Consider the following 26,621-nt stretch of genomic DNA (forward strand, 5'->3'; position numbering starts at 1 on the left):
GTTAATAAGTTTCTCCCATTCAATCTCTTATTTGTCCTTTGATCATTAATAGAATATTCTGCCTCATCATCACAATATGCCTGGAATACCATGGTTAAAAAGTCTCTCTTCAGGGGCTGGGGATGTGGCTCAAGCGGTAGCGCGCTCGCCTGGCATGTGTGCGGCCCGGGTTCGATCCTCAGCACCACATACAAACAAAGATGTTGTGTCCACCGAAAACTAGAAAATAAATATTTAAAAATTCTCTCTCTCTCTCTCTCTCTCTCTCTCTCTCTCTTAAAAAAAAGTCTCTCTTCAGGATTACTTAAATATAGATGTGATAATATACAGTCCTCTCTCTGTATCTGTGGAAGTTTGGTTCCTGCTCAAGTCCCCTATACAAAACGGTGTATTATCTGTATAGAACCTAGACACATCCTCCCATATCCTTTAAATTATCTCCAGATTACTTGTTATACTTAATGTAAATGTGATGTAAGCAGTTGTTATGCAGTATTCTTTTGAGAATGCCAAGAAAAAAGTCAATACATGTTAAGCATACATTTGATTTTTTTCCCCCAAATATTTTCAACCTGTGGTTGGTTGAATCCATAGATGTGGAATCCACAGATATGGAGGGTCAACTGTATATTTCCACAATGCCCACACCTCAGCCTAGCTAGGAAATCCAAAAGTATTTCACTGATCAGTAGCCTTCCTTTGGTAGTCTGACTACAACTCTTGTAATCACTGTGTCATATACAATTTTAACTATATCTATTATCCAAACTGCCTAAGTCAATTTTTATACTTTCTTTAAAAGTGTTAATGATTAAAAGACAGAGAAAAGAAAATTCCACATCTCTTAGATCCTCTGAAGTGATGGGGAAAGGTTAATAGAATAGCTCTGCAGAAACCAGATTTGATTACATGAATATTTCACACCTTCTACCTACCTTTCCAGTCTCACCTCTCAACACCACCTAGACAGAAAGCACATTCAGCTATACCAATCATCATTAACTTCAAATATTAGGTTTTTGTCATGCTCAATGCCTTTATGCAAATTTTATACAAACTGTTTCCTTGGCCTAGAACATCCTTCCCCTTATCCAATCTCTCTCCGTTAATGCTTCAATATTTTGCTGATGTATCTAAGAATTGCTTTTCATTCCCCTCAGACCAGGTTAAGGTCTTCCTTCCTCCTTGATGCTCACAAAACACAGGACTGCAATATACTAGTAAAAAGAACAATAAATCAAAAATCATAATATTCACTGCTAAAATATTACAGTAGGTTATGAAATATGAAAAATTACTCAGAAAGTGGATCATTCCATTAATTCTCACTCTTGAACTAAGTTAAGTTCCCTTTTTGTATTCTGTCATAGCACCTCTATGGCTTTCCTCTAAAGAACACAACATTGGGGGGATCCAACATGGCGGCGAGAGGGGAGGCAGCGCTTTCAGTACCTCCTCAACAAAGGGGTCAGAGAGACGCATGGATACGCTTAGATATGACCTGCTGAGAAACTCCTAGCAAAATTTCACTAAAGAGAGACCGGCCGGGAATTGGAAGGATTTTTGGAGGTGACAGTCTGCGCTAGACGAGTGAATCTCCGCCACGCAGCGCAGAGGTCCAGACCCGCCAGCCGCTGCCCGCGCGACTCGGCGACTGTCGGCTGCCTGCACGCGGCCCCCGCGTCAGGGCGGATAGCCTCCGAGGCGCAGCGCAGCAGGAGCGGTGCAGGGACTCTAGGAAGAGGTCTCTCACCAAGCCTTCATGAAATAGCAAACCGGGAGCTGAAACCAACCAGAGACAGACCAGTCCCACCCCTCCCTTCGGACACTCTGGCAAGGAGCCTGGGGCCTGCCATAGCAGAGTGGTGACATCACCAGAGTTCCGCCAACAGAATTCCTTCCCAGCGGAATCTACATTAGCAGGTGTGTGACTCCCACCCCCTCCAGATACAAGCAGCCAGGAAACCACCGGGGGCGTGTCTGTAGGGAAGCAGAGGGGATTCCAGATCCCCACCTCCCCTTAACACCAGCGGCGACACCCAAGATCTTAGCCGCCAGTTTCTGGGGGCGTGCCCACCAAAGGGGTCCGGAAAAATTAAACTGTTGGTTCCCAGATCACCCCACCACAGCACTGGGGCTTAATTGAATGACAGAGAGGGTGTTCATCGTTCGGGATATAGGACACGCGGTGGGGCTGCAAGTGTAATCAGATCCTTGGGGAACCGCCTCTGGTGAACAGGACCTGGCTGGCTGGCTGGGAGGAGGAACAGGGGGAGGGGCCGGATAAGTGAAAGGGCTCTGGACTAACAGGATTGAGAGACTCCCAGGAGCCACCTTACAGGGATTTCTGTCAGCACATAGAGGGCAGAAGCTCAGCTCAGAGGGCACAGCTCCGCCTACTGGAAGAGAAGAAAATGGGATTCAGCCATAGAACAGGGGATGCCAGCATGGCAGAGATCTGATGTCATCGGAGAGCGGCCGAGGAGAAAACTTCATCGGTGCCAGCGGCGACGGAAACAGTTGGTCCCCTGGTAGGGAGGGTGAGTCACAGATACCCGAGTCTCTCTCGCTTTGTCATCGAGCCAGAGGCGAGGAGAGGGGCCGCCGCCCGCGCCCGCAAGGTAGGAAGACCTGCGACCAACCTGCAGATCAGGCCCAGTGGTCTGCAGGCGTGGTAAGAGGGGCAGGGCAGAGCCACCGCCCGCGCCGGCAAGGTAAGCAGACCTGCGACAGACCTGTGGATCAGGCCCAGCGGCCTGCCAGCGTGGTACACACTTCACCCCAACTGGAGTAGGGGCAGAGCAGAGCCTTAGCCCGCGCCCAGATCAGGCCCAGCGGCTCGCCTGTGTGGTGGTCAAGTGACCCCAATTGGAGTGGGGGCGGAGCGGAACTGACACCCTTGCCCACAAGGTGGGCAGACCTGCGACCAACCTGCAGATCAGGCCTAGCGGTCCCCGGGCGTGGTAGGAGGGGCAGGGCAGAGCCTTCGCCCCCACCTGCAAGGTAGGCAGACCTGCGACAGAACAGCGGATCAGGCCCAGGGGTCCGCGGGCGTGGTAGACACCTCACACCAATTGGAGGAGGGGCAGAGCAGAGCCCCTGCCCGCACCTGCAAGGGAGAATTTTCAACTATACAAGAGCAATATAAATATATAGGGGGGGAAAAATTTCAAAAACACAACAGTTTCACCAAGAAGAAAGAAACGCAAGCAGTATGAAAAGACAAGGAAAGAAAGGACTACAAGCAATGCAGGTCAGCTCAACTTTAGAAGAGGTAACAGCTGCAGCAGATGGAATGTCAGATAAAGAATTCAGGATATATATGCTTCAGATGATCTGGAGTATCAAGGAAGACATTAGACAGCAAAATCAGACAATGAAAGATCACTTCGACAAGGAATTACACAAACAAATCCAGGAAGCAAAGGATCAACTATACAGGGAGATAGAGGTTATAAAAAACAAACAAACAGAAATCCTAGAAATGCAGGAAGCAATAAACCAACTTAAAAACTCAATTGAGAGTACTACCAGCAGAGTAGAACACTTAGAAGATAGAACATCAGACAATGAAGACAAAGTATTTCAACTTGAAAAGAACATAGACAGCTCAGCAAGACTGTTAAGAAACCATGAGCAGAACATCCAAGAAATATGGGATAACATTAAGAGACCAAACTTAAGAGTCATTGGGATACAGGAAGGTATAGAACTCCATACCAAAGGAATGAGCAATTTATTCAATGAAATAATACGAGAAAACTTCCCAGACTTGAAGAATGAGACAGAATCCCAAATTCTAGAAGCCTACAGGACGCCGAATGTGCAAAATTATAAGAGATCCACACCTAGACACATTATAATGAAGATGCCCAACATACAGAATAAGGAGAGAATTTTAAAAGCTACAAGAGAAAGGAAGCAGATTACATTTAGGGGCAAGCCAATCAGGATAACAGCTGATCTTTCAACACAGACTCTGAAAGCTAGAAGATCCTGGAATAACATATTTCAAACACTGAAAGAAAATGGGTTCCAACCAAGAATTGTGTATCCAGCGAAATTAAGCTTCAGGATGGAAGATGAAATTAAAACCTTCCACGACAAACAAAAGTTAAAAGAATATGCAGCTAGAAAACCATCTCTTCAAAACATCCTCAGCAAAACATTACAGGAAGAGGAAATGGAAAATAACAATGAAAACCAACAGTGGGAGGTAGGACAGTAAAGGGGGGGGGAATAATCAAAGAGGAAAACAAACCATGTTTAGTAACATAAATAAACAAATATGGCTGGAACAACAACCCATATCTCAATAATAACCCTAAATGTTAATGGCTTAAACTCACCAATTAAGAGACACAGGCTAGTAGAATGGATCTCAAAACAAGACCCAACAATATGCTGCCTACAGGAGACGCATTTGATAGGAAAAGACATACATAGGCTGAAGGTGAAAGGTTGGGAAAAATCATATCACTCATATGGACTTCGGAAACAAGCAGGAGTGTCCATACTCATATCAAATAAAATAGATTTCAAGCCAAAGTTAATCAAAAGGGATAAAGAGGGACACTACATACTGCTTAAGGGAACCATACACCAACAAGACATAACAATCATAAATATATATGCCCCAAACAATGGTGCAGCTATGTTCATCAAACAAACTCTTCTCAAGTTCAAGAGTCTAATAGACCACCATACAATAATCATGGGAGACTTCAACACACCTCTCTCGCCACTGGACAGATCTTCCAAACAAAAGTTGAATAAGGAAACTATAGAACTCAATAACACAATTAATAACCTAGACTTAATTGACATATATAGAATATACCACCCAACATCAAGCAGTTACACTTTTTTCTCAGCAGCACATGGATCCTTCTCAAAAATAGATCATATATTATGTCACAGGGCAACTCTTAGACAATATAAAGGAGTAGAGATAATACCATGCATCCTATCTGATCATAATGGAATGAAACTGAAAATCAACGATAAAAGAAGGAAGGAAAAAGCATACATCACTTGGAGAATGAACAATAGGTTACTGAATGATCAATGGGTTATAGAAGACATCAAGGAGGAAATTAAAAAATTCTTAGAGATTAATGAAAACACAGACACAACATATCGGAATCTGTGGGACACATTGAAAGCAGTTCTAAGAGGAAAATTCATTGCTTGGAGTTCATTCCTTAAAAAAAGAAAAAACCAACAAATAAATGATCTCATGCTTCATCTCAAAATCCTAGAAAAAGAAGAGCAAAACAACAGCAAAAGAAGTAGAAGGCAAGAAATAATTAAAATCAGAGCTGAAATTAATGAAATCGAAACAAAAGAAACAATTGAAAAAATTGACAAAACTAAAAGTTGGTTCTTTGAAAAAATAAACAAAATCGACAGACCCTTAGCCATGCTAGCGAAGAGAAGAAGAGAGAGAACTCAAATTACTAGCTTAAGGGATGAAAAAGGCAATATCACAACAGACACTTCAGAAATACAGAAGATAATCAAAAATTATTTTGAATCCTTATACTCCAATAAATTAGAAGATAGTGAAGGCATCGATAAATTTCTGAAGTCATATGATCTGCCCAGATTGAGTCAGGAGGATATAGACAACCTAAACAGACCAATATCAATTGAGGAAATAGAAGAAACCATCAAAAGACTACCAACTAAGAAAAGCCCAGGACCGGATGGGTATACAGCAGAATTTTACAAAACCTTTAAAGAGGAACTAATACCAATACTTTTCAAGCTACTTCAGGAAATAGAAAAAGAGGGAGAACTTCCAAATTCATTCTACGAGGCCAACATCACCCTGATACCTAAACCAGACAAAGACACTTCAAAGAAAGAAAACTACAGACCAATATCTCTAATGAACCTAGATGCAAAAATCCTCAATAAAATTCTGGCGAATCGGATACAAAAACATATCAAAAAAATTGTGCACCATGATCAAGTAGGATTCATCCCTGGGATGCAAGGCTGGTTCAATATACGGAAATCAATAAATGTTATTCACCACATCAATAGACTTAAAAATAAGAACCATATGATCATCTCGATAGATGCGGAAAAAGCATTCGACAAAGTACAGCATCCCTTTATGTTCAAAACTCTAGAAAAACTAGGGATAACAGGAACATACCTCAATATTGTAAAAGCAATCTATGCTAAGCCTCAGGCTAGCATCATTCTGAATGGAGAAAAATTGAAGGCATTCCCTCTAAAATCTGGAACAAGACAGGGATGCCCTCTCTCACCACTTCTGTTCAACATAGTTCTCGAAACACTGGCCACAGCAATTTGACAGACAAAAGAAATTAAAGGCATAAAAATAGGAAAAGAAGAACTTAAATTATCACTATTTGCAGATGATATGATTCTATACCTAGCAGACCCAAAAGGCTCTACAAAGAAACTATTAGAGCTAATAAATGAATTCAGCAAAGTGGCAGGATATAAAATCAACACGCATAAATCAAAGGCATTTCTGTATATCAGCGACAAATCCTCTGAAATGGAAATGAGGACAACCACTCCATTCACAATATCTTCAAAAAAAATAAAATACTTGGGAATCAACCTAACAAAAGAGGTGAAAGACTTATACAATGAAAACTACAGAACCCTAAAGAGAGAAATAGAAGAAGATCTTAGAAGATGGAAAAATATACCCTGTTCATGGATAGGCAGAACTAACATCATCAAAATGGCGATATTACCAAAAGTTCTCTATAGGTTTAATGCAATGCCAATCAAAATCCCAACGGCATTTCTTGTAGAAATAGAGAAAGCAATCATGAAATTCATATGGAAAAATAAAAGACCTAGAATAGCAAAAACAATGCTAAGCAGGAAGTGTGAATCAGGCGGTATAGCGATACCAGACTTCAAACTATACTACAGAGCAATAGTAACAAAAACAGCATGGTACTGGTACCAAAACAGGCGGGTGGACCAATGGTACAGAATAGAGGACACAGAAACCAATCCACAAAACTACAACTATCTTATATTTGATAAAGGGGCTAAAAGCATGCAATGGAGGAAGGATAGCATCTTCAACAAATGGTGCTGGGAAAACTGGAAATCCATATGCAACAAAATGAAACTGAATCCCTTTCTCTCGCCATGCACAAAAGTTAATTCAAAATGGATCAAGGAGCTTGATATCAAATCAGAGACACGCCGTCTGATAGAAGAAAAAGTTGGCTACGATCTACATACTGTGGGGTCGGGCTCCAAATTCCTCAATAAGACACCCATAGCACAAAAGTTAATAACTAGAATCAACAAATGGGACTTACTCAAACTAAAAAGTTTTTTCTCAGCTAAAGAAACAATAAGAGAGGTAAATAGAGAGCCTACATCCTGGGAACAAATTTTTACTCCTCACACTTCAGACAGAGCCCTAATATCCAGAGTATACAAAGAACTCAAAAAATTAGACAATAAGATAACTAACAACTCAATCAACAAATGGGCCAAGGACCTGAACAGACACTTCTCAGAGGAGGACATACAATCAATCAACAAGTACATGAAAAAATGCTCACCATCTCTAGCAGTCAGAGAAATGCAAATCAAAACCACTCTAAGATACCATCTCACTCCAGTAAAATTGGCAGCCATTATGAAATCAAACAACAACAAGTGCTGGCGAGGATGTGGGGAAAAGGGTACACTTGTACATTGCTGGTGGGACTGCAAATTGGTGCAGCCAATTTGGAAAGCAGTATGGAGATTTCTTGGAAAGCTGGGAATGGAGCCACCATTTGACCCAGCTATTCCCCTTCTTGGTCTATTCCCTAAAGACCTAAAAAGAGCATGCTACAGGGACACTGCTACATCGATGTTCATAGCAGCTCAATTCACAATAGCAAGACTTTGGAACCAACCCAGATGCCCTTCAATAGACGAATGGATAAAAAAAATGTGGCATTTATACACAATGGAGTATTACTCTGCATTAAAAAATGACAAAATCATAGAATTTGCAGGGAAATGGATGGCACTAGAGCAGATTATGCTAAGTGAAGCTAGCCAATCCCTAAAAAGCAAATGCCAAATGTCTCCTTTGATATAAGGAGAGTAACTAAGAACAGAGTAGGGACGAAGAGCATGAGAAGAAGATTAACATTAAACAGAGATGAGAGGTGGGAGGGAAAGGGAGAGAAAAGGGAAATTACATGGAAATGGAAGGAGACCCTCAGGGTTATACAAAAGAACATACAAGAGGAAATGAGGGGAAAGGGAAAAATAATACAAGGGGGAGAAATGTAGGTCAATAGAGGGGGTAGAGAGAGAAGAGGGGTGGGGAGGGGAGGGGAGGGGGGATAGTAGAGGATAGGAAAGGTAGCAGAACATGACAGTCACTAGTATGGCAATATATAAATCAATGGATGTGTAATTGATGTGATTCTGCAATCTGTATATGGGCTAAAAATGGGAGTTCATAACCCACTTGAAGCAAAGTGTGAAAGATGATATATCAAGAACTATGTAATGTTTAGAACAACCAACAATAAAAAAAATAAAAAAATAAAAAAAAAAGAACACAACATTGAATTTTAAATAATTGTATAATTATTTAACTTCTATCCCCCTCTCTGAATTGCACATTCCAAGACAGAAAGGGAAGTGCCTATATTATTCCCACTTGCATTACCAGGGTCCAGAAGAACTTGGAAGAGAGCAACTGCTGAATAAATTCTCGTGAATGAATGTTTAAAAACAAACTCCATGCCATTTTGGTTCATTACCTCAAAAATGATATTCTGACTAAGCATGCCAAATCTGCTTTGTATATGCAACTTATGTTTACAGACATTGTGAAATGATCATAACAACGATCATAAAACTAAGAAAGTGAAATAATTAAATTACTTCTATGTTTACTTCTGCTATTAAACTGAGTTCCCAAATTGCAGGGACCATATACAACTTAGTAAGATATATGAATAAGTCAAGCTTTAGAATCAAACTTCCTCAGATTCCCAGCTTTACAACTTGAGAGCTTGATAACTATGAGAAAATGATTTACATCTCTCTGAGCCTCAGTTTACATATATCTATAAAATAAGGATATGCTTTAGTTTGAATCTTGAATGTTCAATGTCAAGCTATAGGGTTGTTCCCTGGAGGTGCACTATTGGGAAGTCTTTAGTCCAGGGGGACCACAACCCCTTCCTCTTCCTCTCTATTGCTTCCCAGCCATAAGGAAAGTGGCCTACTCTGCCCATGTACTATTGCCTTGCTACAGGCCCAAAGCAATGGTGTCAACCAAGTATGAACTGAAATCTCCCAAATTGTGAACCAAAATAAACATTTTCTCTTTATAAGTTAATGTATTTATTATAGTGATGAAAAGCAGACTAACAAAGGAAAATACCATCTACCTCTTAGGATTGTTGTGGGGATTAAAGGAATATATGTAAAATGGTTATCATTGTGCCTGGTATTTAATAAGCACTATAAAATCCCACAACTATTAAGCCCTAATGTCTAATATAATGACTGACAACTGGTGTTCAAATATGTATTACTTTATGACACTTTTCTTCCTATTTCATAGGATTTGAAAGTATTTGAAAATTTTTAGAATATGAGATTCTAATAAAGGTCAGATATTATTTATTCTCCTCTTTAACATTATTTTTTTGAGATTTTTTAAAATGGGGCAATACCTTGAGAAAATCTAGTCAGGTCAAACCAGCAAAATAGAAAAGTTATAATAATACAATATTCAGAGTTAAATAGCATGAAAGATTCTCTATTAGAACTTGTCATTCAAGAGAAACTCTCAGTCTAAGACATCACCAAAAGGTAGAGCTTATGAAGTTTAAGTAAAATTGATTAAGCATATTTACATAAAGGTAAATTTAAGAATACATAAAGTAAGTATTAGAGAAAAAAGAATTTACTTTTCATTTGAAGAAGAAAATGATTAGACACCATCTGACAGGTCCTAATGTTGGAGAAGTTATCAACTATTAGCGATAGGTTCACTTTCTAATTAATCATGGTTCCTCTCACCTGGTGTTTAAAATTTAAGAATGACCAGCACAATATCTGTTCTGTCTTTCAGGATCACAGAGACCAAATTGCCCATTTTTTCTTGATCATTTATCCATCACTGATTAACTCCCTTCTTGGCAATTATGTCAACATATTTCTTCTCTCATACTTTTTCCTTGTCTTTTCCAAATGTCCCTGTTCTTGGGAAAATTACTCCCCCTAGTCCTAATTTCTTCCAATTTATGAGTCTAAAAGTGAATGTACCCCAAGCTGCCCATCAACAGCTAGAATGTACCTATATTAAGGAAAAGGAAAGACTTAAAGAAAAATTTGTCTTAACTGATTCTATCAGTCTCTAACCAATTTTTAAAGTGAGTTACTCTTGTTAGTTAGTGGCAAAATATTTGGTAATACCTCATGTCAAATGAGTCTATAACTTACAGAAATGTAGGACATTTTCAGGATATAGATCTTTGATGGTATCTTCTTATATCTTTTGAGTCCAGTCCCATGAAAGACCAAATCAGACTACAGTGAGCCACTGTGTGCCTGCAGCCTTCAATCTAAATTGACTGAGAGTTGCATTATTTCAAACTTCGAAGGACTACAAATGTCAATACTCTCTGTACACTCATATTGAGGTGATTATAAGCAATAACTCTGAGAATGGCTGTCATAGTAGGAGATGAGACCACAGTCCCAAGCTGTTTTAAGACTTCTCCTTAGGACAAATAAGAAAACCAGACATCAAAAATCAGAATAAGAGTGTTGCCTACCTCAAGGCAAAAAATTATAAATTTAAGGCTAAAATAAGGGCAGAACACAGAGACCAGTAAGAGTAATTTTCAGGCTAAGAAACTGCGTCTAAATGTGGCTTGTCTCTTGTGGGGCTTACTAAAAGAAAATAAATAAATAAAATCCTACATGTTTCTGAGGGAACAATATGGTCACGGAAAACCTAAGAGTGGCCTGCAGTAGTCAGCAACCATTTAAAATAATTCATGGCCCTAAAGTTTCATCAATAGGATACTGGCTGTGAAGCTGTGCAGTACCCCAAAAAATTAAAAGTATGTCCCACCCCCAGTGTTTCAGATGAGGCTATGGAGAAGAAAGGATAATGAAGAATCTCCTGAGGACAATTGGGGGCTTGTTTCTTGGCAAAGGAAATCCTGCCTGTATTCCTCAGACCATTTTGATAGCCATTTTTTTTTTTTTTTTGGCAGTAGGGATTGAACCCAGGGCCACTTGACCACTGAGAGACATTCCAAAGCCCTTTTTATTTTGAGATAGGGTCTCCCTAAATTGTGGAGGCCAGTCTCAAACTTGTAACCTATCTGCCACAGCCTCCCAAGTTGTTGGGATAACAGGCTTGTACAACCTTGCCCAGCTGCTGTGATCCTGAGGTCTGCTTCAGTAACCACACCTACTGTGCCTTTGGCAATTCAGTATCACTGGCCCCTGCCACCTTGGGCTCCAATTGCCCCCACTGTGTTTAGGTGTCCCAATCAGTGGCAGCAGTTTCTACTGTAATTTCCGACTGAACAGAGAGCTCTTCAAGGATGATGGATGGCACTCCCCTCACTAATTCACTTCCCAGGTAGAGGAAATTTCCCTAAGAGAACAGAAACAGGGAATGCCAGATAGGTGATCCCAGAAGCCAGGGCAAGGCCTTGCTTTTCCTGACCTGTAGGATTTGATAACTGCTATATTTTCCATTTTTCCCTTTTTTTTTGGGGGGGGGGACTTTTATTACAGTTATGCTATCTTTTTTCTTCCTATGTAATAATGGAGGAAGGGGCAGCTAGTGGGACAACAGATCACCAGAAGCCACACCTAGGCCTAACACAGGACTATCCATCACCAAGAAATTGAGGACTTAAAAGACTGGACACAGGGGATGGGGCTGTAGCTCAGTGGTAGAACGCCTGCCTCACACGTGTGAGGCACGGGGTTAGATCCTCAGCACCACATAAAACCACTTACAACTAAAAAAATATTTAAAAAGACTGGACACAATAGCTGCATAAGTCTTTGGAGATGTTTCCATTATATGGGAAGCTGACTAAATACAGCACCAGACAGATAAAAGGGTGTACGGTAGCAAAGATTAACTGTTCACCCAATATTCATTCTCCCTTTCTTTCTTGCTAATAGAAGCCCAATGCTGTTGGGCTCTAATATGCTCAAGTAAAAATACATCCCCCCACCCCCAATACATTTCCCAGCTTTGTAGTAGATAAGTTAGTCCTCACATGGTATAGTATGGCGAATAAGATAAAGGCAGACTTCATAGGATGTAGTTTATAGGAAATTATTTTAAAGGATTCTTACCCACCTGGCAGGTACAATTTTGTTCCTCAATGTTTTCCAAAATGTCTGGAACACAAATGGGGATGACCAGAGCCTTGGAGCTATTTTGTAACCATGAGCACAGGATAAGGACAGCTGGGAAAGCTCAAAGGTGCCCAGGTCTCTAATGATATCTTGGAGGTAACCTACCAGCTTAAATTTAGAATTCTCATTTTGTGAGAAAAATTAACTCAGGTTTATTTAGGCTGCTATTATTTGGGTTTTCTGTTTCATGTAGCAAAATTCAATCCTTAACTGATACATATAGAATCCTGTAACTCAGTGAGTCCAATTTATTTCAAATATGCCTTAGACAAAATAAAATCTCTAAAAAGCTCTACCAGGTTTACTTAGTCAGACTGCCACATGTTTGGTTTTTTATAGGTTGCCCCACATCATTTTCAGGCATGGTTAATTGATCAGGGAATATGTCCCCCCAAAATTCTCAACTCCACCTGTCAATGGCTACAATTGATAGTGACCTGACATCCAACATAGAACTCATTTTCCATTTGTATCAACTTCAATTTCTCTAGAACTCTAGAATTCTAAGACAAACATGGAGAAAATGTGTCAAATAAAACTTTCTAAACATATTAAGTAAGTAGCTCAGATCTAATTAGATAATCTAATTCTACAACTTTGGACCAGTTGCATTTTCTCAAAAAACCTGTTTCTTCACCTATGAGATGGAAAAAAAAATAAGAAAACTGACTTATTTTCTAAATTGATGTGAAGATCATATACAAAATGAGTGTAAAAAACTTTGAACCTTAAATTACTATGAACACATAAATTATTAATAAATTTACCATGCATAATTTATTCTTCACAACTAGCATAATTTGCTACCCTTTAGGAATGCTCAACATCTTTTTAGGTCTTAAATTCATTTCAAGAAAATGGCTATGCTATCCTATATAATGGTGTAGAGTATTCTATTAAGAGTTCTTTATTTTGATTTTATAACAAAGAAATAGTGGACTGGGTTGAAGGGAGCACAAAAAGATCAAGAGTATATTCCAATGGTCTTCACTGCTTTAGTTTCATTGAGCAGAAATAACACTAGCAAATATTTGATTGCCTACCAAAAACAGCAATCTGACACTATTATAATAGAGAACCACATAAGAATTCCCAACCTCAAGGAAAGTAGTGAAACAATCCATGATAAAAATACAATTGAAGTTTCAGTGCTTAGAGAAGTTTTATAATATTAAAAATGCACTCAACATCTCATTATCAGTGTGCTTCAAAACAGATGCTAGTACACATATTTCCAGCTGAAGTTCATTAGCATTTTTTCTTCTCTTTTTTATTTATGTTTTGGTTATGGGGAGGGAACCCAGATCATCATGCATGCAAGGCAAGCACTCTATCACTGAGCTACACCCTCAGCCCCCAGTAACATGTGCCAAAGGTTACTTCGATTTCCTTTTTAACACTTTGGAACCACTTGGAAAGTCCAGAAATGTAACCTAAGAAGGAAACAGCACCAATGTAGAACAAGTTACAAAGACATTTTTAAGGTTAAGCTTGCTTAGATCACTTCTGGAATACCTTTCACACGTTATACATAATAAATATAACACAGATCCCAACTACAGAAAATAAAAGACATATGCTCAGAAAGTACATCTGATTGCTCTACACGGGCTAGTATGTGTGTAAATGCTAAAGGACCTTAGTTTAAAAGTGAACAAATAAGGACATGCAGGCAAAGTTAGGAAATTACAAGTGAAAATCTGAGGAAATGAGAAAATCAAAGCTTCTTTTAAACACTTAACTACCTGCCAGAGATAAAAGCACTAGACAGATCTTGTCTAATCCATTCTCTTAGCTGATGTGAATGGAAAAGCTTTCGTAACTTTCTAAAAGCCACTCTACATGACAGATATGCTGTAGCACATCTTTGACACTGGGCTTATACACTCACAATCAAGGGGCTATGATATTAATAGTTTTCTTCCCTGCTATTACTAATTACAATAGCCACCATCTGAGGTGATTTAGAGTCATATAAACAAAACCAGAAAGTTTAAATATATTTTATATTCCCCTGTACTAATTTATGGGTATATGACTACCTAATAAACAGTGTTAGATTTTGCCAAACTGAAAGTCAGAACTTGGGAGGAAAATGTTCAATTAAAAATTGTATCAAAATGTAAAAATGAAATACTCATGATCTTCAAGATCAGCCATATGGAACAGAAATCGGGGAAAATTTTTCATCATAGGTATACCCCTAAGTTCTCATAGGTTTCCAGCCTGGCTTCTTACTAGGAGTCATTTTTCTTTCTTCTAGGCTAGCTGGGTGCCCCTCCCCCACTACACAGGAACACACATTTGTATAAATGTCAAATTCCTAACCACTCAAATATTTAATACTTCTAAAGTCTTTATTGGACACCTAAACAAATAAAATGGGGTATTATTATATCTTTACATTTCCAAGATAAATGCACTTAAATATTCTGGACATGTCTTAGAAAAGCATAGAAATGTTAAAACTTAACATATCAAGTTGAGGAATCACCTTAGATTCAAAAGGGACAGTAGGCAAAACAGTGTGTGTGGGTAGAGGGGAGCAATTGAAATCAGGGCTATTTTACTCTTTTCAGTAAATTATAAGACTTTACCTTTATTTTATTTGATTATTTTTATGTGGTGCCAGGGATCCAACTCAGTGCCTCACACATGCTAGGCAAGTGCTTTACCACTGAGCCACAACTCTGGCCCTAGTAAATGATAAATCTTTTTTTTTATTGGTTGTTCAAAACATTACAAAGCTCTTGACATATCATATTTCATACATTAGATTCAAGTGGGTTATGAACTCCCATTTTTACCCCAAATACAGATTGCAGAATCACATCGGTTACACATCCACATTTTTACATAATGCCATATTAGTAACTGTTGTATTCTGCTACCTTTCCTATCCTCTACTATCCCCCTCCCCTCCCCTTCCATCTTCTCTCTCTACCCCATCTACTGTAATTCATTTTTCTCCTTGTTTATTTTCCCATTCCCCTCACAACCTCTTATATTATAATTGTGTATACCAATGAGGGTCTCCTTCCATTTCCATGCAATTTCGCTTTTCTCTCCCTTTCCCTCCCACCTCATGTCTCTGTTTAATGTTAATCATTTCCTCCTGCTCTTCCTCCCTGCTCTGTTCTTAGTTGCTCTCATTATATCAAAGAAGTCATTTGGCATTTGTTTTTTAGGGATTGGCTAGCTTCACTTAACATAATCTGCTCTAATGCCATCCATTTCCCTGTAAATTCCATGATTTTGTCATTTTTAGTGCTGCATAATACTCCATTGCGTATAAATGCCACATTTTTTTTTTGTATCCATTCATCTATTGAAGGGCATCTGGGTTGGTTCCACAGTCTAGCTATTGTGAATTGTGCTGCTATGAACATCGATGTGGCAGTATCCCTGTAGTACGCTCTTTTAAGGTCTTCAGGGAATAGTCCGAGAAGGACAATAGCTGGGTCAAATGGTGGTTCCATTCCCAGCTTTCCCAAGAATCTCCATACTGCTTTCCAAATTGGCCGCACCAATTTGCAGTCCCACCAGCAATGTACAAGAGTACCCTTTTCCCCACATCCTCGCCAGCACTTGTTGTTGTTTGACTTCATAATGGCTGCCAATCTTACTGGAGTGAGATGGTATCTTAGTGTGGTTTTGATTTGCATTTCTCTGACTGCTAGAGATGGTGAGCATTTTTTCATGTACTTGTTGATTGATTGTATGTCCTCCTCTGAGAAGTGTCTGTTCAGGTCCTTGGCCCATTTGTTGATTGGGTTATTTGTTATCTTATTGTCTAATTTTTTGAGTTCTTTGTATACTCTGGATATTAGGGCTCTATCTGAGGTGTGAGGAGTAAAAATTTGTTCCCATGATGTAGGCTCCCTATTTACCTCTCTTATTGTTTCTCTTGCTGAGAAAAAAACTTTTTAGTTTAAGTAAGTCCCATTTGTTGATTCTTGTTATTAACTCTTGTGCTATGGGTGTCCTATTAAGGAATTTGGAGCCCGACCCCACAATATGTAGATTGGAGCCAACTTTTTCTTCTATCAGGCGCAGAGTCTCTGATTTGATATCAAGCTCCTTGATCCATTTTGAGTTAACTTTTGTGTATGTTACTGAATGATCAATGGGTTACAGAAGACATAAAGGAGGAAATAAAAAAATTCTTAGAGATAAATGAAAATACAGACACAACATATCGGAATCTATGGGACACAATGAAAGCAGTTTTAAGCGGGAAATTCATCGCCTGGAGGTCATTCCTCAAAAAAAGAAAAAAACCAACAAATAAATGAGCTCACACTTCATCTCAAAGCCCTAGAAAAGGAAGAGCAAAACAACAGCAAATGTATCAAAAGGCAAGAAATAATTAAAATCAGAGCGGAAATCAATGAAATTGAAACAAAAGAAACTATTGAAAAAATTAACAAAACTAAAAGTTGGTTCTTCGAAAAAATAAATAAGATCAACAGACCCTTAGCCATGCTAACGAAGAGAAGAAGAGATAGAACTCAAATTACTAACATACGGGATGAAAAAGGCAATATCACAACAGATGCTACAGAAATACAGAAGACAATTAGAAATTATTTTGAAAACCTATATTCCAATAAAATAGAAGATAGTGAAGACATCCATAAATTTCTTAAGTCATATGATTTGCCCAGACTGAGTCAGGAGGATACACACAATTTGAACAGACCAATATCAATGGATGAAATAGAAGAAGCAATCAAAAGACTACCAACCAAGAAAAGCCCAGGACCGGATGGGTATACAGCAGAGTTTTACAAAACCTTTAAAGAGGAATTAATACCAATACTTTTCAAGTTATTTCAGGAAATAGAAAAAGAGGGAGCTCTTCCAAATTCATTCTATGAGGCCAACATCACCCTGATTCCGAAACCAGACAAAGACACCTCAAAGAAAGAAAACTACAGACCAATATCTCTAATGAACCTAGATGCAAAAATCCTCAGTAAAATTCTGGCGAATCGGATACAAAAACACATCAAAAAAATTGTGCACCATGATCAAGTAGGATTCATCCCTGGGATGCAAGGATGGTTCAATATACGGAAATCAATAAATGTTATTCACCACATCAATAGACTTAAAGATAAGAACCATCTGATCATCTCGATAGACACAGAAAAAGCATTCGACAAAGTACAGCATCCCTTTATGTTCAAAACATTAGAAAAACTAGGGATAACAGGAACTTACCTCAACATTGTAAAAGCTATCTATGCTAAGCCTCAGGCTAGCATCATTCTGAATGGAGAAAAATTGAAGGCATTCCCTCTAAAATCTGGAACAAGACAGGGATGCCCTCTCTCACCACTTCTATTCAATATAGTTCTCGAAACACTGGCCAGAGCAATTAGACAGACAAAAGAAATTAAAGGCATAAAAATAGGAAAAGAAGAACTTAAATTATCACTATTTGCAGGTGACATGATTCTATACCTAGAAGACCCAAAAGGGTCTACAAAAAAACTACTAGAACTAATAAATGAATTCAGCAAAGTGGCAGGATATAAAATCAACACGAATAAATCAAAGGCATTTCTGTATATCAGCGACAAAACTTCTGAAACGGAAATGAGGAAAAACACTCCATTTACAACATCCTCAAAAAAAATAAAATACTTGGGAATCAACCTAACAAAAGAGGTGAAAGATTTATACAATGAAAACTACAGAAACTCTAAAGAGAGAAGTAGAAGAAGATCTTAGAAGATGGAAAAATATACCCTGTTCATGGATAGGCAGAACTAACATCATCAAAATGGCGATATTACCAAAAGTTCTCTATAGATTTAATGCAATGCCAATCAAAATCCCAACGGCATTTCTTGTAGAAATAGCGAAAGCAATCATGAAATTCATATGGAAAAATAAAAGACCCAGAATAGCAAAAGCAATTCTAAGCAGGAAGTGTGAATCAGGTGGTATAGCGATACCAGATTTCAAACTATATTACAGAGCAATAGTAACAAAAACAGCATGGTACTGGTACCAAAACAGGCGGGTGGACCAATGGTACAGAATAGAGGACACAGAGACTAATCCACAAAGTTACAACTATCTTATATTTGATAAAGGGGCTAAAAGCATGCGATGGAGGAAGGATAGCATCTTCAACAAATGGTGTTGGGAAAACTGGAAATCCTTATGCAACAAAATGAAACTGAATCCCCTCCTGTCACCATGCACAAAAGTTAAATCATAAGTCTTTTTAACAATACCTTTTTTAAAGACTTATACAAAGCAGTGAAACCTTTCTAATTACTTTAAGCCACATCTCTGAAGGCACCAAGAATAAAATCATATCTACTGAAACCATTAATCCATCACAAATGCCACTTTTCCTCAGCTAATTCCAGGTGTGAAGAAATGTGAAACTCAAGAAGAAAAAACCCAAGGCAGTGACAACATCATCTATAGTCATATTCTTCTGAGAAATGTCAATACTTATCAAATTCACAGAATCTATCAATCTTCAATGTAATCCTTTCTGTATTTCATTTTCTCCTTTATTCTGGAATGAAAAAATAAAAGAAAGCCTGACACGAGGATCCCAATTTAGCCCTGTGTCAATAGATAATAAAAGCACCTGAAGTTTGAGACTATATATCAGCCATGGGTAGCTCCAGATATTCTGAAAAACTTGGGGATACTGATTCCAAGTACTCCACCTAAGCTTTCTAGCACGAACCCCCAACAACATAAAATTGGGAAAGGGAAAAAGGGCTTAGAATTAGGACTTTCCAGAGCAAGGAAGAAAACACCTTTAAGAGACCCTCCAGCAGAAACAAATCTTCCATGTTTGTTTGGTTATTGTTTGTTTGAATGCTAAGCCAGTGAATCACTCTGAAGTGCCTTATAATGGAAATTAATTTTAGGAAGACTAAATGGGTCTAAAAGTAAAATTTATACAGTGGTCATTTTAAGATAAAACATTTTACAGCTTAAAAACACCATTGTATAATAAAATTTTTGACTAGTAATATTTGCTTCATAGCAGCTTCTTAATATTAATCCCATATTGTCAGACACTACTTGAAGGCCATTCACAACAGTATTATACCCAATATTTCACTAACTGATCTAATACTATGGCTCAGGAAAAAGCAATAATTGCACTAAGAGAAATCAGTGTATTACAAAAAGGTCTTACATGAAAAATACCATAGTTCAAAGGTCTGAGAAATGATCATGAATTTCCCAGTAGAAACTGTTAAAACTGATGGGAACAAATCACACTTTCAAGTTTGCCATTTCTGTAGAATTTTCTTTCTTTCTTTTTCTTTGGTGGTGCTGGAGATTGAACCCAGGGCCTTGTGCATGGGAGGCAAGCACTCTACCAACTGACCTATATCCCCAGCCCTTGTAGAACTTGCTTAATTACTTCCTTATTAATAAACTACATAGTAATTGTTTATGTTTATTAAACTGCTTAATAAACTACTTTACCCACTATTATCCAAATAGAGTTCAGCTGCCCCTTAAATTTTCATTTGAGGAAGGGCATGGGTTCTACAAAGGGTTCTGTGAGAAATATCCAGTTCTTACTAGTTCTGTTCTTACCCAATTTTCTAGGTCTCTTGATCAGTATCTCTCTCTGTCTCTCTTTATCTATCTATCTATCTGTGTATTTGTGTGTGTGTGAAATTCTACTCTATGTTCTACTTTACCTAAACCCAAGAAATGGGAGTGGCCTTCATTCCCAAGATCCAGGCCTATTCAGATTGTTGAGAACTAGAAATTTAAAAATTACACTTTTGATCTGTCCCTATGAAGAACGCACTTGCTATACTGGGGGAAAAAAAAAACTTGGCCCATAATTTGAGGGTAAAAAAATATATTCAGCTCCTTACATCCTTATTTTACCTTAAAAATCAAATTTCAGATGAATCAAAGAGATAATAAGAAATTAAAACAAAAGCAGAAAAAATGTAGGAGAAGTGTAACATGACACCCGGGAAAGGAGGGACTTTCTAAACATCAAAACAATCATAGAAATAACAAAGGAAAAGACTGATAAATTATGACTATGGAAGAAGCTCTTAATCAACCTCCATTTAACAAATTTCACAGACTGAAACCTAATGAAGGTTCACAGCATGCTGATTGCTCAGTGCTGACTGGCTACTGCGTAGTACACCTGCTCATAAGCCCTACAAATTAAGTTGTCTACTTACCAAGACTTATTTATTCCCAAATGTGTTTCTCTTTATACTAGATGTGTAGGTGTTACTGTAATTCCTAATTATATGTTACAGATATGTTACATCAATCAAATGTGAGTGCAAAAATAGAGAAACAAATTGAACAAAAAGGTGATCTTGTATAAAAAGTAAGTGACAAAACAGCAAAAGGTTTTGGGGGAGGGGAGAGTGAGGATAAACCTTAAAATACCAAAAGGATTATGCACTCAGATGACAGCTCATTATTACTCCCCTTCAAAGAAATCAAAACTTGGAACTGGAGAACATTAAGTGAAATAAGCCAGACACAGAAACACAAACACTGCAAGTCCTCACTTACATGTGGAAGCTACAAAAATAGTAGTTACCAGAGGCTGGGAAGGGTAGGGAATGTGAGAGAGGTGGAGAGAGGATGATTAATGGGGTTGATGGAAATTAATTATGCACTACAAAATAACTAAAACAAAGCATTTTAAATGTTCCCAACACAAAGAAATAATAAATATTTGAGGTAATGGTTATGCCAATTATCCTGATCTGATCATTACATGTTGTATACATGTACTGAAGTATCACATATACCCTATAAATATGTCCAATTATTATGTGTCAACTGAACATTTATAAACAAAAATTCTTAAAACACTTGTTGACATTAAATTAGAAGCTGTAAAGGCTATAACCATATTCAAGAAATATGTGCAAAATAATGTCATCCTAAAAGTAGAAGGTTAATAATAACTTAAAATACAAAATATAGGGGCTAGGATTGTGGCTCAGCGGTAAAGTGCTTGCCTCACATGTGTGAGGCACTTGGTTCAATCCTCTGCACCACATAAAAATAAATCAACAAAATAAAGGTATAAAAAACCCAAAATCCAAACTGGAAGTTATTGATACATTTTTGATGAAATGTATAAAAGGCCTATATAGCTGGGTGTGGTGGTGCATGCCAATAATCCCAGACACTCAGTAAGCTAAGGCAGGAGTACTGCAAGATCAAAGCCAGCCTCAGCAACTAAGTGAGGCTCTAAGCAACTCAGCGAGACCCTGTCTCAAAATTAAAAAGGGGGGGTATTGGCAATGTCGCTGAGTGGTTAAGCACCTCTGGGTTCAATCCCTGGTACTTAAAAAAAAAGGTAAGAAAGAAAAGGGTATCCCAATATCAAAGGATTGACTACATATTGCATAATTCAAAGCTTTAAGTTAAATGATGAACACACATACACAAACACACCGACTTTGGGGATACCCCTCCTTCTTTAATAGACCAGCTATGAGATCCACTCACATTAGTAAGAGGTTTTTTCCATATGATTTTTAAATTTTTTTCATATCCAAACTCATTAGGAACACAATTGAAAAGCAAATTTGAAAAACACATGAAAGACGATGATTAAGATCTCTGATACATAAAGTTTACATAAATTAGCAAGAAAAATTCTAGGCAACTAAGAGGAAAATGGGGGTGGGAGGACAAGTGGCCAATTTATAGGAAGAACCAAAAAATTAAACATGGGGAAATTAAAACTTTCATTGGTTATCAAAAAGACAAAAAAATAATTCAATAACATTTTTTTTTGCCTGTCAGGCCAATGCAATTTAAGCAATTAGCACATTCAATGTTGCCAAATGCACAATGTAATACATAGAGATACCATTTGTTGCTAAAATATTTTTGTGGAACTTTTCTGAAAAATCAATATGGCAACCCTATGTCAAGAGGTTTACAAAAACCATTTGACTAAGCAATTCCATTTCTGGAACTTCATTTTTAAGAAATAATCTGAAAACTGGATGAAGCTTTGTCAGGGAGAGACACCTCTCAAAGTGTTACTTGTAACATTTTAAAAATTGGGAAAACAAGTTCCATTTAATGAAAATTATTGTCAGACACTGAGGATGAAGTAGTAAACAAAATAGTCCCAGGCCTCATTGAATTTACAGCCTGTTGGGAAATCCAGACAAATTATACAAATAATTATCTAAAGTACAATAACAGGGGAATCACCAAGTAAATTATGAGACATTCAAATGATGGGATGATACACAGCCACTAGAAATTATTTATAATGAATTATTAAGGACATGAGGAAATATTTATATCAAATGAAAAGCTATCAAACTACAAAAGGCTATAAAAATACCTTGAAAACCTAAGGGGTGGGGAAGACTTCTGGAATGATAGAGTAAGGACCTTACCTGATGCTAGGTATGACCAGCAAGGTCTATTGCATTTTAACTTGGGGCTGCTTCTATCCCCCCACCAAAATTCTGCAGCTTATAGCTGTGTGGACAGTGCCATGGGAGGGAACTGACCTGATTTAGGCCTTCAAGGGGCATGCATGTGCAGGGACATTGTGGAAAACAATAGTAATCATTAGCAAATAATCAAACATTATGGCTCCTTAAGCCTGAAATATTGGTTGAAGGAAATAAGACATCAGACAAAATCTGCAAAATGAGACAGCCGCAGGAGCTTAAAGTTCTAAAATGTTTTAGGAGTTCTATGTACATGCTCAGGGAGGGCAGCATGCATGTTCAAAAGAGACTGGATAGGGTCCCAGTTAGCTACTGGCTCCTAGTTGGCTGTACACAAAGCAGAAAGTGGATATCAAGGCAGACTTTTCAATTGCCTGAACTATGAATGTGTGGATGCCCCCAATCCACAGACAGATTCTCCTTAGTAAAAGATGGAAGGCTTATTGGCTCAAAGTGTTTAAGAAAAAGTGGTTGATCAGCGACTAACCACAAAGTAATGCTGACCTAGGGGAAACCTATAGGAAGCCAAGCTTAAAAATAAAGACAAGAATTTAAACAAAAAAAACTAAACAAAAAAACCTAGCAAAGACTTCAGTGTCCACATACTGCAGGAAAGACAGACTGCATCATTAGTCCAGGCAAATCACTAAAACAAATTTGTTCAGCATTTGCTTTAAGTGGAATTCCTAATGGTGTATGGGAGTTACCTAGTTTGTATATAGTATAATGATTTTCCCTTTAGATTTTGTTTCTAAGCAGCAATAGAGAATCTCTAAAGTGGTATACCCTACCCACTTACACTACACAGAACAGTGTATATATCAGGACCACTAAGAGAAAGGTAGACCGAGTATGTAGAAGGTATGAAAATACCTGTCTAGAAGCTCAGCAACTTAGCACTACAAACATACCCAACTTACTCTTTTTTTATTGGTTGCTCAAAACATTACAATGATCTTGACATATCATATATCATACATTTGATTCAAATGGGGAATGAATTCTTATTTTTACCATGTGTACAGATTGTAGGATCACATTGGTTACACAGCCACATTTATACATACTGCCTTACTAGTGTCTGTTGTATTCTGCTGCCTTTCCTATCCCCTTCCTATCCCCCCTCCCCTCCCCTCCCGTCCCATCATCTCTCTCTACCCCATCTACTGTAACTCATTTAACTTACTCTTTGTACATTAATTTGAGCAGCCCTGAAAGCCAAGTATTTTACCATTGAGGAAACAAAGAAAGATCTATTCTTTCCCTGCATGAGATGCATTGAGGATAAGGAATAAATATGAATCAAGGAAAAAGGAGGATCCCAACTTTTCTACCAGCAGGACTTTATTATTTTATTGGAAACAATATCTTCCAAGAAAGACTACAACTTAAAATAAAAATTTCATTTATTTAACAATCTTACTAAACTCTAGATATTATACGAGTGCTGAAGATATAAAAACTCTGGTTTCATCTTTTGAAAAGCTCATATTCTAACGGTAGAAGCAGAGTTCAAGAAATAAAAGTTCATGGCCAGGTGCTGTGGCACATGCCTGTAATCCCAGCTGCTTGCGAGGCTGAGGCCGGAGGATCCTGAGTTCAAAGCAAGCCTCAACTATGACGAGGCACCAAGCAATTCAGTGAGACACTGCCTCTAAATAAAATACAAAATGGTGTTGGGGATGTGGCTCAGTGGTTGAGTGTCCCTGAGTTCAATCACTGGTACCCACCCCCAAAAAAGAAAGCAAATAGAAGTCCGCCAGGTATGGAAGCACACACCTGTAGTCCCAGCGCCTCAGGAAGCTGAAGCAGGAGGATCAAAAGTTCAAGTCCAGCAACAGGAATTTAGCAAGAACCTATCTCAGAATAAAAAATAAAAAGGGCTAGGGATATGGCTCGGTGGTTAAGCACCCCTAGGTTCAATGCCTAGTACAGAGAGAGGTGGGGAAATCCAAGGAAAAGGAAGGGGTTTTGTTTAAATACAGCCAACAGAAGACAGCATTTATCTAACTCCCTCTAAAAATCATGAAAGTGAAGAATTAGATATAAATCAACAAGATCAAGAGAATAACAGGCATTATGACACTGAAGGAGAGATATCCACAAAACCTAAAATGAAAAGCACTTAGAAGCCAGGTGCAGTGGCACATGCCTCTAATCTCAACAGATTGGGAGGCTGAGGCAGAAGGATCAAAAGTTCAAGTCCAGCCTCAGCAATTTAGCAAGACCCTCAGCAATTAAGTGAGCCCCCATCTCAAAATAAAAAGAGTTGGGTATATGGCTCAGTGGTAAAGCACCCTTGGGTTCTATTCCCCATGGAAGAAAGATGGAAGAAAGAAGGAGGAGGAGGAGGAGGAAGAGATGATAACCTATTTGGTTGTATCCTTCTTCTTTCTGCCAAGTACCTGCAGCAAGGGAATCTAAACAGAAGCAAGTAAGTTAGTTAATTCCTGAGGGCCCCGGAAAAGCAGAAGGTAAAAGCTCAGGAATTGCAGCTTCTGGGCATATTCAAAGGAAACAGGAATATCTTTAAAGGTTGGGGCGGGGTGACAGTCCTTTAAAATAGAAGTAAGACTCTCATATTCTTTCTCCCCAACCAGAGCATCTGGCAACTGCCACTTCTCTACATAGCAGAGGACTTGTTACTCTCTGGAGATGATGAATCAAATAGTCCCTGAATTCAGGAACACCAGCCATAACTAAGAACAGAAATGGGATGCCTTGCTGAAAACAAGAAGTAAGTAAAAGTCTGTGCAGCCACTGATGAAAGATCCAGACCTTTCCAGGTTCTGGATATTAGTATTAGATGTGAATATATTACCCTCAAGCCCCTTCCCACAAGAATTTTGAGGATTCTATTTAGAAAAACTGACTAGCTTAAGAAAAAAAGAACTGATAGAAGGTCCCACATAAATGCCCAGGTTTTCATAACAAAGTGGGGCCCATCATTCAACAAGAACCATTTCCAATCACCTTTTCCTTACTAGAAATAAACATCTAAAGATTCATCAGGAATGGCTCTAACATGAAAGAGACCAAAACTAACAAATGGGGGCATAGAAAATCAGAGAAGCAGCTAATACAAGGAAAAGAAAATGTCAAAATAATAATTCCATTCCCTTCTCTTTGACTTTGACAACACTCAAGACCAAAATCATGAAGTTACAGAAAAGGAATAGGGAACAACAAAACTCTTAGGAGCCAAGCGTGGTGGCACATGCCTGTAATCCCAGTGGCTAGGGAGGCTGAGACAGAAGGATCAAAGTCCAAAGCCAGCCTCAGCAAGGGTGAGGCACTAAGCAACTCAGTGAGACCCTATCTCTAAATAAAATACAAAATAGTGGATGTGGGGATGTGGCTCAGTGGTTGAATGCCCTTGAGTTCAATCCCTAATACAAAAAAAATCTTAGAAATGAATTAAATATATTTGTTACTATTGTAAGTGAAACTGTCTTCTTGATTTCCTTTTAGAAAAGTCCACTGTTACTGTACAAAAAACTACTAATTTTTATGTTGATTTTGTAGCTTGCCACTTTAGAGTTTGCTTATTAGTTCCTATAATTTTGTTCTTTTTTTGTGGAGTTTATAAAGAGTTTTCTGTATGTAAGATCATGTCATTTGGGGCTGGGGATGTGGCTCAAGCAGTAGCGCGCTCGCCTGGCATGCGTGCGGCCTGGGCTAGATCCTCAGCACCACATATAAAGATGTTGTGTC

At 38.3% G+C, this 26,621-nt stretch overlaps 1 protein-coding gene across 13 annotated transcripts in view; it reads right to left on the bottom strand.

The window, feature by feature from the left end:
• Positions 1 to 26,621, bottom strand: part of Cask (calcium/calmodulin dependent serine protein kinase) — a 389,850-nt gene that overhangs the window by 342,125 nt on the left and 21,104 nt on the right. The window lies entirely within an intron of this gene.

This window comes from Marmota monax, unplaced genomic scaffold, assembly GCF_021218885.2.
Source record: "Marmota monax isolate L192 unplaced genomic scaffold, Marmota_monax_Labrador192_F-V1.1 WCK01_AAM20220418_F8-fsc00182, whole genome shotgun sequence".
NCBI lineage: Eukaryota > Metazoa > Chordata > Mammalia > Rodentia > Sciuridae > Marmota > Marmota monax.